A 15,409-nucleotide genomic window follows, 5' to 3' on the forward strand; every position below is an offset into this window, starting at 1 on the left:
ATTGGGTCAATGTGTCTATTATAACAGAACATTTGTAAAAGTTTCAAGTCAGCCATTTTGGTGGGAAACGGCAATTTTGAGTTATTGTACGGCCTGCAAACTTCCTTGACATAATTTGCTAAACAGATGGTTTGTGGTATATAGTAAAGGTTGTTTGCTTATGTATGATAATTTCAAAGATTAATTATTTAGGAAAAAAAGGGTGTATCGGTTCATTCATAGCTACTTGTAGTTCTAATTCATTTGTATACTTTTAATCAAAGAATTGTTATTTTTTTAATTCCTGTGGCACATCATTAATCACACTGGTGGAAAGGGTTGCAAAATTAAAATATCTTAGAGATAAAAGCAAGAAACATCAGCAAAAAAGAAAAATTAAGGGAGGTCAATGGATCCCCTCCTCGCTCCCATGTTAACATTTGCCTCGATAGTCAACACTAATTTCATTACATAGTCTGAACGTTCCATTTGCGTGCGAGTGTGAATTAAGGACGGCTTTACATTGAGTCTCCCGTCGGTTAACTGACAATTTAAAAGTTCAATACAATGACCGACCTCATCAATAAGAATCAATACATGTTCAATTCCCCTCATGGGAAAACGGTTATTATCAGTTCCAAGGCACAAATTACCAATTTTGCTTTTAATAATAAGAGTGAGTTCCGGATCAGTGTTGCTTTTTTTTCTTTTTTGGTAGGCGTAACGCATTCCCTCCGGGCGGCAATTAGCGCTCAATGAGCGCTCGCGTGGCGGGCTCCGGGGACAATTAGCGTGCGGTGTGAGTAAGCGACTTGTCATATTTTGTAGCACACAATAAGCCCAACACAAACCACCCACCGTGGAATGCCTTGAAAAATGACGCCGCCGCCACAGCGTATGTACGGATTAAATGAAAATCCCAAATAATTAATGCAAGTGCTTACTAACTATGGAGTTTAATTTGTTCTGTGACTGTGCTCCCTGCTAATTATGCTTGTATCTCAAATCAACTTTCCCTATTGAAATGAACGGGAAGGCCAATAATTCGTTCCAGCCCATTCCAAACCATTAAAATTTTTCTGAAGCATGTTTTTAAGCACTGTTGAGTTTTGTACTTTCTAAAAATTGTTAACAAAATGACTTGTAAGCATTTTATGTGTCAGTGCATTCTGGCCTAAGAAAAAAAACACTCACTAGCCCATCTTGTGTGTTGAGATGTTTTAATGCTGCTTTGAGAAGCAGACTGGTAAGACAATGCTGAGATTTAGTACCCCCCCCTGTTTTTCTTTTTTCGGTCACAAATCTTGGCACTATTATTGGTTTTCTCCAAGATTTCTGCAGCCTTCTGGAATAAGCGTTCATGATTAGTATTCATCCCTTTCGCCATGACCAGCTAGGGTGAGAAAATGTCAGGTGGCCGTCTCGGTAAAAGGTAAAATGTCAGGAATAGCACACTGGTGTCGTTTGGAAAAAGCCAATGTGAGCAAGTTTGATGTTGTTTTTTTTAGATCATCATGGACATGTGTTGGTTTTATTGATCTGTCTCGTGTGTGGGTGTGGGTTTACACTATGAATCCATGTTTGCTTGTGTGCATGCATTTGCTGCTCTGTGTGTTTGGTGTGTGTGTGTGTGTGTGTGTGTGTGTGTGTGTGTGTGTGTGTGTGTGTGTGTGTGTGTGTGTGTGTGTGTGTTGGCATGATTTGTGTGTGTTTGCACTGTAATTCATTCATGGATAGCACAATCGACATGTATCCTTATAATGCCTTAGCATAGTGCAAAAAAAAAAATCTATCGTTACAACAAGGATAAAATCCACCGCATTGTGAGCATTCTTTGGACACATGACTGTTACAGATTGAGCCTTTCAAAACAATGCCACCATCAGCTCCACCGAGGTTACGCCATTACAAAGTGAGCTTTTCAAATGGTCAGCGTCAGTCCTCACATAGCTTGTATGACCAGGTCACTGTCACTTGAAGTCCATACATGCACGCACACATACACACAGACACATACACACACCTTCACCCGAAGGAATCAATTTATCTTGCAAGGAAGACATCGGATTTGTGCTGATAGAATCTACTGCAGAATCGGGGGTCAGTTCTTCTTTAAATCCTTTCCCCAGGATAACTTGTTTGGTTGTGTGAAAATATAGTCTGCGTGCATCAAGATGACAATTTTGTATTCTGATATTGTTGTATTATTATTTTCATTGGCTCAGCTGTTGCTGTATGTATGGAAATGCAGCTTATCCCTTCCATATTATTCTTGTCCAGTATAACACATGTTGACATTTGTCAGCAATAAAACTAGACTAAATGAAATTTGATGATTTTTACTCAAAGTGAACCCAAATAAATAAAACCAATATGTCATGGGTTAGTACGGAATAAATTTGACCTGTAGCTACTGAAATTGATTTCATATTTACCGTGTATATTAACTCAAGAAAAAAAAAAAAAAATCAAATAGGACCTTGAAACAATCCAAAGAACTCACTTCATTCCCACCACATTTGTAGTTTTGCGTGGAAACATGCAGCTGTTGGTCTTTGAAGGATCATGGTGGAATTCAAATTGACTTGGAACATGTATGCATGGAAATTTAACCTCATTATTAGTCTTCAGACCAATAAACCTTTTTAAGGCCAGTGAATTCCCCCCCAAAATGTATGAAGGCCTTCTCTGGTTTTAAAAAAAATCTGACAAAAGTCACTCAGAAGCACCAGGTGGAATACTAGAAAAATGCACTCTGTGTTCACCCATGGACATAGAATTGTGAGGACACATAAACATCTCAAGGACATCATTTTGGTTTAAAGCAGTCTTTTTGGGCTTTGTTGAACTCCACCCACGAAATTCACCCAGCGGACCCCAATCAATTGACACCATTCAGAATCAGGGTTTTTGCCCTTGGTAGAGGTCTGCGCTCTCAAGTGAGTACCATTGGAGTTCAATCTGTGGCCCTCTTTGCTCAAGTCCCTACAGTGAGTGTGCATAAAAAAATATGTGCACCGAGAGAAAAGGCGAGTGAGTGCAAAGGATGTGACAAGAATGTGTGTGGGGTGGGGTGGGGGGGTTGCGGCAGTTGTCGTGTTGCAGGGACGGCGAGGGACGGCGGCATCTCCGAGGCGAACTCAGGAAGAAGTTGAGAAGCGGTGTGGAATCGAAGCTCGGGCCTCCCTCGCTGCCTTGTTAATCTCGGAGGACTTGACATTTGAAAACCTTCCTTCCTCCTCTTCATCCTCCTCTTCCTCGCTTCCTCTCAACTCACTGATGTGTGTAAATCCAGCAGTGAATAGACTGGAATTTCTCCACTGCTCTAAATCCCTTCCTCGCAAACCAGGAACTATTCCTCTAACTGCTCATTCAAAGACGGACTTGCCCTAGAGATTTTCTACGACAGCTACCAAATTTATACCACAAATGCTTGCCAGATGGGCAATGAACTGAGATGAGTTGAATTTCCTTCACTAACTCTGAGTGGAGTATTGTGGCAAGATTTGATAACTGCCCATAAAACCTGATTCCTTTTTCAAATTCCACCCCCAAGACCTGTTTAACTAAAACATGAAACTTGGTAGGAGCGCCATCATAACTAAACCCACAAAAAAGTGTGAAAAAGCCATATTTGGAAAAACACTGGACATCTGTCATCTTAGTTTGAACATGTCATGTTGACCATTATCTGATCCTTCAAAGACAAACTACGTCCAAAAACGCCAGTCTAACTTTACATCTTGAAACTTGATCGACAGCTCTACCAGCAGACCCACAAAAAATTGTCAAAAAGCCATGCCTGAAAAAAATATATATAACTCTGTCACCTTACTTTAAAAAGGTCATGTTTGCCATTACCTGATCTTTCAAAGACTAACTACTCGCAAAAATTCAGCCTCTGAATCCATTTCAACGTTACAACAAGAAACTTGGTAGGCATTTCTATCATGAGTAGACCCACAAAAAAGTTGTCAGAAGTCACGGCTGAGAAGACACTGGAAGTCTTACATCCTCTAAAGCAGGGGTCAACAAGTTCGGTCCTCAAGGGTGCCAATCCAGCCCGTTTTAGGTGCAGCCCGACTACAACACACCTGATTCAAATGTTCAGCGTATCAGCAAGCTCTATTAAGCCTGATAACGGTCTTGATGATTTAAATCAGGTATGTTGCAGTGGGGATGCATCTAAAGCAGGCTGGATTTGCACCCTTGAGGACCGGACTTGTTGACCCCTGCCCTAAAACATTGTTTTCATTTGAAAATTCAACCCATCTGAATGAACCCACCAAGAAAACCTCTAAAAGCCATGTCTGAATAGAAACATCTGACATTTGAAGTTTGAAGTGGCCATTCTAGGGCCATTAAAATGCAATAACTTTTGTCCTGATCCTTTGATTTGCTTTCTTATATTTTCTCTCGAGTAGAAGGGAAGACGAACGAGTTGGTCATCAGAGGTTACTCTTTATAAACAGAAAGCCATGGGTGAAAAGATGCAGCAAGTCTGCCATTTTAGTTTGAAGTGGCCATTACAGGCCACTGAGCAGCAATAACTTCCCTCCCGATGTTGATTTTCTTCCTTTATTCCTTCAAAGAGTAGGTCATGTGAGGTTATTCTTTATAAATCGCCTTTGGTTTACAAAGAATAACCTTCCATGCCTGAAAAGACACTGGAAGTCTTCCATTTTAGTTTTAGGCGGCTAATTTAGGGTAATTTTTCAAAGACTAATTTGTCACAGAGATTATTTCATACAGCTACCGCATTATGTATACTAGACTAATGGATAATGCTAAATTGCTAGCTTTATGATCTTTGAACATGAAATTTGGTTGGTAGCTCACCCGTGAGTAGACACATTAAAAAAAAAAAAAATTACAAACCCATGTCTGGAAAATCAATGGAATTTTTTATCCAAGCAGCCATGTTAGTCGAAAAAACTCTTACAAAATGGAAAAAGTTGGAATTGGCCTTTTGACATATTCAGACAAGCATGCCGCTTCCTCATCCTACAATCAGCAACAGTCCTTTCCTCTTTTCACACGCAGGTTGTGTTTCTGGTAGCTCATAAACCCCGGGGCCCAAACACACACAAACACACACGCTGTCATGTTCAATGGCCGCCAGCATCAGCAGGTAACTTTGTGCCGAGTCACTGCAACCGACGTGGCTGTCGGCTCGCATCGCGGCCCCTTGCAAATATGACAGGGCGAGGCACAGTGGTCGCTGCAAACAAGCGGCGGGACAAAACCAAGTCGACAAGCCCTTCCAAGTGTGTGTATGTAGAACAGAAACATGTTTTTGTGTGTGCTTAAATGACATTGTAATCCACCTCAGAAAAGTCTCAATGACGACGTTGGCTTTTAATGCTACAATGTTAATGTTCTCATTGCAGTGCCAATCAATCGGAGTCAAAGTTCAAGCGGACACTGTTCACAAAATTCTTGCCAAGTTTTTGACCATTACTAATTTAAATAACAATGTGGTGAATAATGGCTGTAAGAATGTTTAGTTGACCAACAGCTGCTTCTTATCTGTCCTCTGTTATCGTGGCTGTAGACTTATCAGCAGACACTTTGTTACCACAAAAATATCCAGCATAGACTACAAAGTTTTCATCCTTGTTATAACAATGTCATCGTGTGGCTTCTTTCAATTGTTTTGTGTCATGTTGTTTGGTATGCGGCATATGCGCTCGAGCTGGTGTTGAGTCAACATAATGACTAGTGAAGGTCACTTGCAGAGTGCTGAAGCACTTCATAGCATTATATTTTGATTTGCTGCTAAACAACAACAAAAAAATCATCTTAAACGCTTTTATGCTCTGTGGGGAAAAAAAACCTCCACATGATTCAATCTTATCTCTTTTACTGGAACTAAACAATCTTAATGTTATCCTTTAAAATGTGACAAATGGATTTATGTGATATAAGTTCTGCTCAAGATTTGAAAATATGGCCTAAAACAATCTGCTTTAAAAAATAACTTGACTGATAATGTGTTACAATGATTTAAAATGTCAATTAGTCGGGGTCACTGACATTTACATGGATCATATCAACACGTGGTTATTGTGTTCAACTGAGGTCAATGTTGAATTTTGAAACTATTTACTCACATTTTCTGCTTGAATTGCAATTTTTCTCACTGTATCACAGTGCAGTAGTTTATTTAATAATTTTTTGTATTCATTTATGATATAGAACATCTTTGTTGGAACCAGCGATTGGGTAACGTTAGCCTCCACGTGTCTTTTATCTTGAATCATCAAATTCCACTGATGATTTTTGTGGCTACTTGATGTTGCGTGCGAGCTGCAAGTAGTTATGCTAATATCTGAATTATGGTGAGATACAATTTTATCCAGTGTTTGCTGAAATGTTCTTTGTAAAATATTTGACCAACCAGTAAATTCCACGGCTGGTTGGGCCTGACCTGAGCTATGAATATTTTCCAGTCAATCTCACAAATCAAAACCATTTTTAAAGCCATGCTAGTCTGTCAGAGTAACTTGCACCCAGACGGCAAGGGATGCAAATACAGCGCAAACAAAGGGCCCCTGATACTCGCTGTGACGTGAAATGATGAAATAAGACGTGAATAATGGAATAGGCCCGACTCGCCCGGGTATTGTTTCATTCCCCGCACATATTACATCATCAGCAAATCCCTCTATTGGATCACGCCGTGCGGCTGGCTTCAAATCAATTGGGAGCGCAAACAGGAACTCTGCTGTAAAGAGTATTAAAGTCGGCCTCTTCAGATGAACGATGATGGCGCTACTAAATCCTGAGCAGTCTACGAGAGAATTGTGCCTTTACGCCATTATTATTGTTATTATTAGTAGTAGTATTATTATGAAAACCTGATCTGTTGTAATTTTATTTTGAAAAAAAATCACCAATTTTTAGATTTATTGACCAACAATTGAGTTCCTTAAGTTTCATTTCTAAAATACCATAAAAATATACAAATATTTGCAGATACGCTAAACCTTTCACAGTCGTTTCCCATCATCATGAAATAAAAATATAGGCTAAAACTACTCAAATAAATGAGTAGCTTATTTGACATTCAAAATGCCAAGCTGTATCAAAGGCAGCATAGAGGTTCTGAAACCGATTGTGTACAATCATTTGATATCACTGCTTTCAATATTGTACAAGAATAATGAGCACTGATAGCAAACAAACATAAAACACAAACTTTCTCCAAAGTTGTTGTGCGCTTGATTGCGCACCTCTTCAGTAATTGCACCAACGACCTCACTGCAGTCATTACAATCATGCTCTGCGGTGGCCACATCCTCTTCCTCCTCTTCCTCCTCACCATCCTCTTCCCCTCTCGTCCATCTCTGCCAGCATGTGGTATGAATCACCCTAATGGTAATGGAGTCTGATGTATGTACATACACACTTAACGTAGTCAAGCCATCGACAATGGCCTCCATGCTCTAATTCACTGGCCCTCTTCCGAGTAAGCTTGCTATTCAAGCGTCATGTTTTCTTCTTCCTGCAAGGTCTCTCTTGAGTGTGTCCCCGCCCTGCCTTTTTTCAAATGGCTAATCCATACATGAAAAGGACTTGATGCTACCTTTGGAAGCTGAATGAATGTTGTTCCCTATGATGTTTTCATTTGAGTGAATACCCAAAAGAAATTAAACAAAGAAAAGTAACACCATCATGTCAACCTGCCACCAAATGTGTTTTTTTTTTTTCCTCCCTTGAAAAATATATTCAATATTATAAGCCACTGCATGGTTTCTGTTAAGACAATGTGCTTGGATACAAGATAATAAAAATACATACATTTATTTATTTGAAATGGTACCGGTGTAAATGATTGAAAACAAATAGTTAAAAAAGTTAAATCTAACTGAATGGATGTATCTTTCCAAATTCTAATGCTCTACATGCTTTATGGTTATTAGTCAGGGTTACAGTTGTTATTTTTTTTAAAACTATTTTGTACGTATATTTCAGTAGAAGTACAAAATGTCATTCTCCATTTATTGCCAATTCTGATTGCTTGTTTTGGCAGACGTACGTATTCTTTTTAAACCAGAAACACAGATGTCTCGCTCCTTCCAAAGGTTAGTTAGGTTTGGGGCCCCAATAAAAAAGGGATCCACAGCAGGGTTGCTGTTAGCTCCTTTAAACTCAAGCCCCCCTTCATGCAGCTCAGGTGTGGGAGCGTCCTCTTCTGTAATGATGTACATCCTGAGCCTTATTCCGGAGACAGACACAGGTGATCAATCCTGCTTAAACTTTGTCCTTCCTCCACTCTCTGAGATGGACTGTCTCTCTCTTTTGCTCTCTTTCTGACCCCCCTCCCCCCTTTACCTCACCTCCCCCCAGTTCCATCTTCCCCTCAGCGCCTCCCTCCATGCATCAGCTGCCCACTAATCACCCGTTTCTCCTCTCCTAAATCTCACTTTAGCTCCCATCCTCCTGTCCTACCTTTATTTCCTCTCCATCTTAGCTGCCCTGTGTCTTTGTCTCCAAAATAGCTGAGGGTGGCTTTTGTTGACAGTTGAGAACTCTGTTTCGCCAAACTTTTTGAATTGCATAAGTGCTTGTCTTTCCTTATGGTAAAGCGGTCTAGGTCGGAATCTTGAGTTTGGGTTAGCAATAGGGTTAGCGTTAGCTGTATTCTCTTTCGCTCCGTCTCTCTATATAACCAACATTTTTCTGCTCACTTGAACAGTAAAGAAAAAAATATATAAATACATTTGCTATCCGATTTGCACGGCTGTATGACGATAGGTTTTTATAGGATTAAAGAAATTCCGCAGCGCATTTGTCGATTCAGCCTTTTTGGGACTGCAATAATCCTGTGTAGGCAAACTTCTCTATTTTATTACTTGTTGTATATGAGCATCGCAGCTTATTATTATTATTTTCAAGGCATGAGCTTGGAATTGCTTTGCTGCTCCCATTTTTGTTCTTCATCAATCCTTGTATATTTTGACTTCCAGAATCCGGTGAAATGCATACTAGTCGGACATTTCAGTTTTATTATTATTTAGTAGGTTTTAGCTTGCGCCTATACAGGATGGTAAAGGAGATATGGTTTTGATTATGAATGACAAAGTGTCAGCGCCAGGAAATAGCTTGGTTAGATGTGTGTGTGTGTGTGTGTGGATGTACGTGTGTGTGTGTGCATGTCAGAAAAAGTCGGCCATGCTTGATTACACTTGAGCCAGTCAGCTGCAGTCTGGCAGCGTTCGACCTTTCAGCGGCAGATAAAGACACGACAGATGCAGGTGAAGCACCACTCAATCCCCTCTCCAATTTAGGTCGCGAGCCTGACAGTTGCCCTTTATTTTCTATTTTTATATCCTCACCTGGGCAAAATGAGCATCATCTTTACCGTGAATCCAAACGCACGGACAGAAAAGTAGACAATAAATGTGAATGTTGAGCCTCTCGCCGACCGACGCTGATTGCATGCAAGCAGACACAGAGACAGCTTCTCCCCCCAGGCTGTTGCTTTGATGAACTCACACCACTCTTAGAGTCTCAGAGTCATTGCTGTGCAATAACATCCTGCTCTCCACACCTTTTGTGAATTGTCTACACTGTTTGTACTATGTGTCCTCTCTGCATCCATTGCAGCCTGGTCATCCTGGAAGAGGGACCCTCCCATCTGTGGTCTCTTCTCAAGGTTTCTCATTTCCCCTAGTTGGAGTTTTGAGTTTTTCCCTTGCCCTCCTGGGAGTTTTAAGATCAGGGGATGTTTGAGAATATTTTCTCATGTCCTGAGTGTTGTTAGTCACCTAAAGGTTGAACAGAGGCTGTCATATGCCGAAGTCAAATTCCTTGTTTTGCACGCTCAAACATGACTCTTGAATCTTGAATCATTCGAGGAATACATTTGCATGTGTAATTTCCTTGAAATCATCGAAAAATACATTTCAGCCTCAACTGCATTGCGCTATTGATTTTATGACTCATCTTTCTATCAGTGGACAGTTGTCAATTTTTTTTCGTATATTTTATGATGACTAACATTTGCAGTTGTTGCTCAGCACCTAAAATATCCGATAACAGATTGATCCATTATATTTTCCTGTGATTTGGCAGTGACCAGTCTATAGTTTGTCTATATGTGCCTTGTGATTGGCAGGGGGGTGCGCACACTTTTTGCAAAGTTTACCCAAGCTATTTGCTTAGCATGCTACCATGCTAAGTACTAACTTGTCAATACTAACTACCATGGAGGCTACCATGTCAAATTAGCAACATTCTCCTAATTTAGGTTATCATATTTCATCCCTGTGGGTTTGGTTTGACGAATTCCTTTGCTATTTCTCGGTTATTTCATGTGAGGCACAGGCACGTACACAATGGTTTGAACGTGTTTGTCATTGAAAGATGCCTATTTCTTGGATATCCTAGCAACACGCATGTTTGCGCTTGAGTAGAGGTGATCCAGTTGATCGAGTATTGTTGCGTTAGACCAGAAAATGAAAGCCCGCCATGCCCTAAAAAAAAAAAAGAAGATATAAACAAGAGCAAAGACGTGTAGCGCGGCGTTGTGAAATATGCGCGATGAGGCCGAGACAACATTAGGTTGTGCTGAATTATTCATCCGACTCTAAAGCAGGACGGACCATCGGAACATTTCTTTCTTCTATGCGACGTGTGTATGTACTCTAGTGTTTTCCCCACGCGCTCCGGAGACGTTAGCGCCGTCTTCATTAACGAGACACACACAGTGGAGCTCGCGACTACATGGTGAACGCATTGTTGTCAATTCACACAAACAGACGAGATGCACACAACGACCATGCACTCGACATGCCTTCTGTCGGCTGATTAGTCGTCGCTGCCGGCGTAATTATTCAGAGATTTTGTGCCGCTTCCTCTTTGCATTTTCAAAATAACGGCTAAACCTTGATTGTTCAATACAATCAGATTATTTTTACCCCCATAGGAAATAATGGCATTACCAATCAGGCGTTGCTGGGATCAGTTTTTAAACTAAATTTTGTGTGAGCTCAGCTTGAAAAAATGTCAATGGTATCGGCGCTTGGAAATAGTATCGGTGACTAAAGACTAGAGTACTCATATTGGTGTCTGTATGTAAAATAATTCCTCAGAAGAAACGATCCAATTTGAACAGCCTTTGAGGCGATGATTCCAGTTGTTTCCTTGACTGACTATAAAGCCGGCTAATGAATGCCGAATGATGTTTAGCTGCAGCTCTCTCGCAATCGCCTCTCGCGTCCGAGCGTCGTCATCTTTGAGGTACAAACACTCCATCGTCTCTCACGAGAGGGCGGATTTGGCGAAGGCGCATGAATAATTTGTATCTAATATCCCGTCTCCTCTCGGCTACATCAACACGCTCACTCACCTCCCGCGGCCTTCCTATTCTCGTTCAATCTCATTCTTTTCTTCTTTTCTCACTCAAACCCTGGCTTTCTTCTCTGCCTCATTCTGCGGCTAAACACACTCACAGGCTAAACCGTGAAATGGAAGCGTTTTGTCGCTCAGGTCTCAGGCCCCACTCAATTTATTTGCATTGAAAAGCTGCCGGAATTCATGACGGACGTTTTAGCAGAGAAGCTCAATGTTAAATTATTCATTCAACTTTTAGTTTTTCCAGGTAAAGCAATTAACATGTTGTCTTTTACAATGGGCACCGTAAAACAAAGCAACATTTAAGGACGTATATGGTCAGCAATTTATTTTTTTGGGGGGGGATAAATGATTGATTGATGGATGCCGTCATTGAGGGTGGAATAGTCTGCGCGTGTGCATGTGTGTATTGTGCAACAAAGGTGAGGAGAAGCTTTTTGCAAGCTGACACGGAGACATCGCAGTTTTCCCTCTCAGAGGATTCACACTTGTTGCGGTGTGTCTGTGTCTGCGTGTGCGTGTGTGTGTGTGTGTGTGTGTGTGTGTGTGTGTGTGTCTGTCTGTGTGTACCACCACTCCTTTATATATTCCCTCAATATAGTCACCATCACGTCATCTTGTTCTACTTGGCTTGTTCTTTTCTTTCTTTCATCACAGAGTTGTACCATTAGGTCCATATCTTCTCCCGCTCATCCACCTGAGTATCTCTGACAGCACATTGTCAATAATACATCGGACGACGTGCAAAAAGCTCAAATGTGAACCTGTTTGACTTTAGACTGTACCCACTCAAAGGGAAAGTCAACATTTTCTTGAGAAAATTTGTCTCCACCCACCACGTGCATTCCGTATATCATCATCATCATCATCATCATCATCATCATTCGTCATCATGAGAAATTATACTGTTTATTTTACATCAAAAAAATACTCCAGTCAAAGAGGTACAGCACTCTTAAGTAAAAAAAGTACACTATTCTAAAGTGGAATAAGGAAAACCCTGAAGCCAAAACATGACAGGACTCTAAAATCAAACAGGTACAGCACTCTAAAGGAAGCTCCACTCCCCACATGCAGACAGCTCCAGGGAGCCTTGCTTCTTCCTTTGGACTATTTGTCAAACATCATACAGGAGATGCACGGAGCTGGAGGGACAGGTCCGCTCGTAGGTTCCTTCGTGTTGCATCCCCCTTCAGAAATGAAACATTTGGCGTGACAGTCCAACAGATAGATGGACACGCAGGCGAACCCCCGCGCAAAATTGCTCGCCGAGAGCTGACGTTTACTCGACACGGGTCACGAGGACTCCCTCTGGGGAATAAAGAAGCATTTTTCATCCTAGTTTATCGGGCAGAGAAGCTTGTTTTTCTGAATGTGGCAACTTTGTTTTGAAAGACAAATCGCTGCTATTAGACAATGCCTATGCTTGATGTCAAGTATGAAAGGAAAAGAACGGCGAGATAGAAAATGGTGGCGCCCCTGGCTGTTATCAAAGTGTTTTGAAGCTTAGCTTGTTTGCTTGGTAGCTGAGTCACGAAACATTAGCTTCTAATTCCGTCATTGTCAAATTAGCTGCAATTTACAGAGTAGAAAGAACATTTCTGGTTTCATGGTAGTTACTGGAAAACCATTTTCTGAAATCTCGGGTGATTTTCTGAACTCTCACGACTTCCCGAACTCTCACATGACTTCCCATGTGAAAATTGTTTTTTGTTTGTGGGTTTACAAACTGTAAGACTTTTCGGGTCTTCTGATCCAGCCCAAAACTTTAATTAATCATACAAGTGTAAAATCCAATATAGAGGAATGGCGGAGTGATTTCAGATTGCTAATATAGCAAGCAGCGGGAAAAGCCACTTCCAAATATGGGCAAGCTTTCACTCGGACCCTGCTGTGTGAAACGCCATTTTGTTTTCTTTCTTGCCCCCCCCCCCCCACTGTTAGTTCCAGACGTACTAAAAGTATTACATCTCTCATTATATGGTCCAAGCCGTATATGTACTTCAAACCAAATCGCTAAATAAGCTCAGTGTGAAATCCGTCTCATTAGTGTCATGGGTCATTATTGTTGTTTTTTTCTGGGGGGGGTTGTATTAATTGAGTTTATGCGGCTATAGAGCGTGTAAAACCTTCACTCACTATCGGTATTTAAATAAGAGAAAGCTTTGAAAACTGGTTTAGTTGAAGTCAAATTGGCTCTGCTCTCTTGTTTCAAAGCCGTAATAGGTTGGGAAAGCTTGCACACAAACACACGTAATTGCGTACCAAAACGACACATACGCCTTTGCTCGTGGCAGTTTAACCTTCGCGGACGGTTGGAGAATGAGCAAAATCGCCATAAAAGCGCTAAATTAGAAGCCGTTTTGAGTGGCGAAAGCCCGAGTAAATCACTCGCAACCAATGAGTGACGGCGTATTTGCTCATGGGCCGATAAACTCGGAATATATTAACACACCTGTTTGTATTTGTGAGGGAAAATAACGAGAACGCTCGCTCTGATAGAGGCTGCACTGTTTTTGCTATTTCACGAGACATTTTCACAGCTGACATCGCCATTGAACTACTCCAAAGAATATAGAGAAGGTGCTAAAACGAGGAGAAGTGAGAGGAGGAAGCGAGCCGCCGGGAAAAAGAGGATTTGACGCAGGCGAGGTAATCCTGTTACACCAACCAGTTTGACGACTGCAGCCGTAAAAACAAACTGATTAAAGCCGCGAGCAGCAATGAACGGGCCCCGGCACCTCCTATTTTCAGGAAAAAAAAAATCCTCAAAATGATCACCGGATTTTGCTGCCATGCTCTGAAAAAAAAAAAACAAGTCTTGCTATGTGCGTTTTCTGGCATGTTGAGGTCAGACAGGAAGAAGGATGGATGAAGGCGACCATGAGGTGTATTGAAAAAGGAGCAGATCGTAAAAGCGTGTGTGAAATAGAATGAGGAGAGCCACAAGCGGTCATGATTCCAAATTCCCAGCAAGCTCTCATGCATCACAAGTGCATTCGAGACAGCGGGTGTGCCATTTTATGCCATTTGTGCAATCCAATCTAAACAGTGACCTTTTTTTTTTATATATATCTGCTTTAACCTCAACATGAGATTTGCTTTGCTTTGCTGGCAAAAGGTGCAATGTGGCTTCCAGCGTCTCATGTTTATATTCCAAAAACTGTGGCGGCTTTTCAAACAACTTTTGTTTCCTCAAGACTTTATTTATTCATTGTTTGTTTTATTTTGTTGATTTAATCTTTATATGATTTTTGCATCTAAAAAGTATCACTCATCACTCTTTATTCTATTAATTATTCCATGATCAACTAATCATATTACTGTAATCATTGGCAAACATTGTAATTAAAAATCACATTGGCAAATATATATATTTTTTACAGTCGCAAATGTGGTTGCAAGGACAATTATATAATCAAATACAAAATATCAAGATTAATCATATTTAGTAATTATCAAATGAAATAATATTAGTTCCTAAAGTTTACTTGTAGAGTCAAAGTGTTGTTTAAGACACCTGCAGCGTAATTACATAATTTCCAAGTTGTTTTGATTCAATTAATTACCCCTTGTGGCTCAATGAATAGCATGATTAACACATACATGCCGTTGAATATAAATTAACCGTGTAAAAAGAGTAAATTTATTTCACAAGCAAATGTTCAAGCTGTTTTTTGTTTTTTTTTAATGATTTCAGATCATTAGTGATGCATGAGTGATCGCCCGATTACTCATTTTAGTAAGAACATAATGCTTAAACCCATCCCCCCCAAAAAAATGCTTTTATGTGACCATTTATTTCAGTTATTGGCGCAACATGCGATTCAACACGTGACGACTGTTATCTGAAAGAGGACGGCAACAACCTTTTTATCGTGTTTTCTCTCCACTGACATCTCGATGGCCCAAGTGATCTTATTTTCTCCTTTTATCGATGCCCAACGCATGCTCTCCGCCTTCTCTTTTTTTGTTGTTGTTGTTGTTGCTATCCAGCCACGTAGAGCTGACTTATTGCTGCGCCTTCTCTAAATGCAGCCCTTGTCAGTTACTTTATTTTATTTTATCA

At 40.6% G+C, this 15,409-nt stretch overlaps 1 long non-coding RNA gene across 1 annotated transcript in view; it reads left to right on the top strand.

The window, feature by feature from the left end:
• LOC147050087 (uncharacterized) overlaps nt 1-15,409 on the top strand; it is a 50,237-nt gene that overhangs the window by 196 nt on the left and 34,632 nt on the right. The gene's annotated exons all lie outside the window — the stretch shown is intronic.

This window comes from Syngnathus leptorhynchus, chromosome 10 (assembly GCF_054491065.1).
Source record: "Syngnathus leptorhynchus isolate UIUO chromosome 10, UIUO_Slep, whole genome shotgun sequence".
NCBI lineage: Eukaryota > Metazoa > Chordata > Actinopteri > Syngnathiformes > Syngnathidae > Syngnathus > Syngnathus leptorhynchus.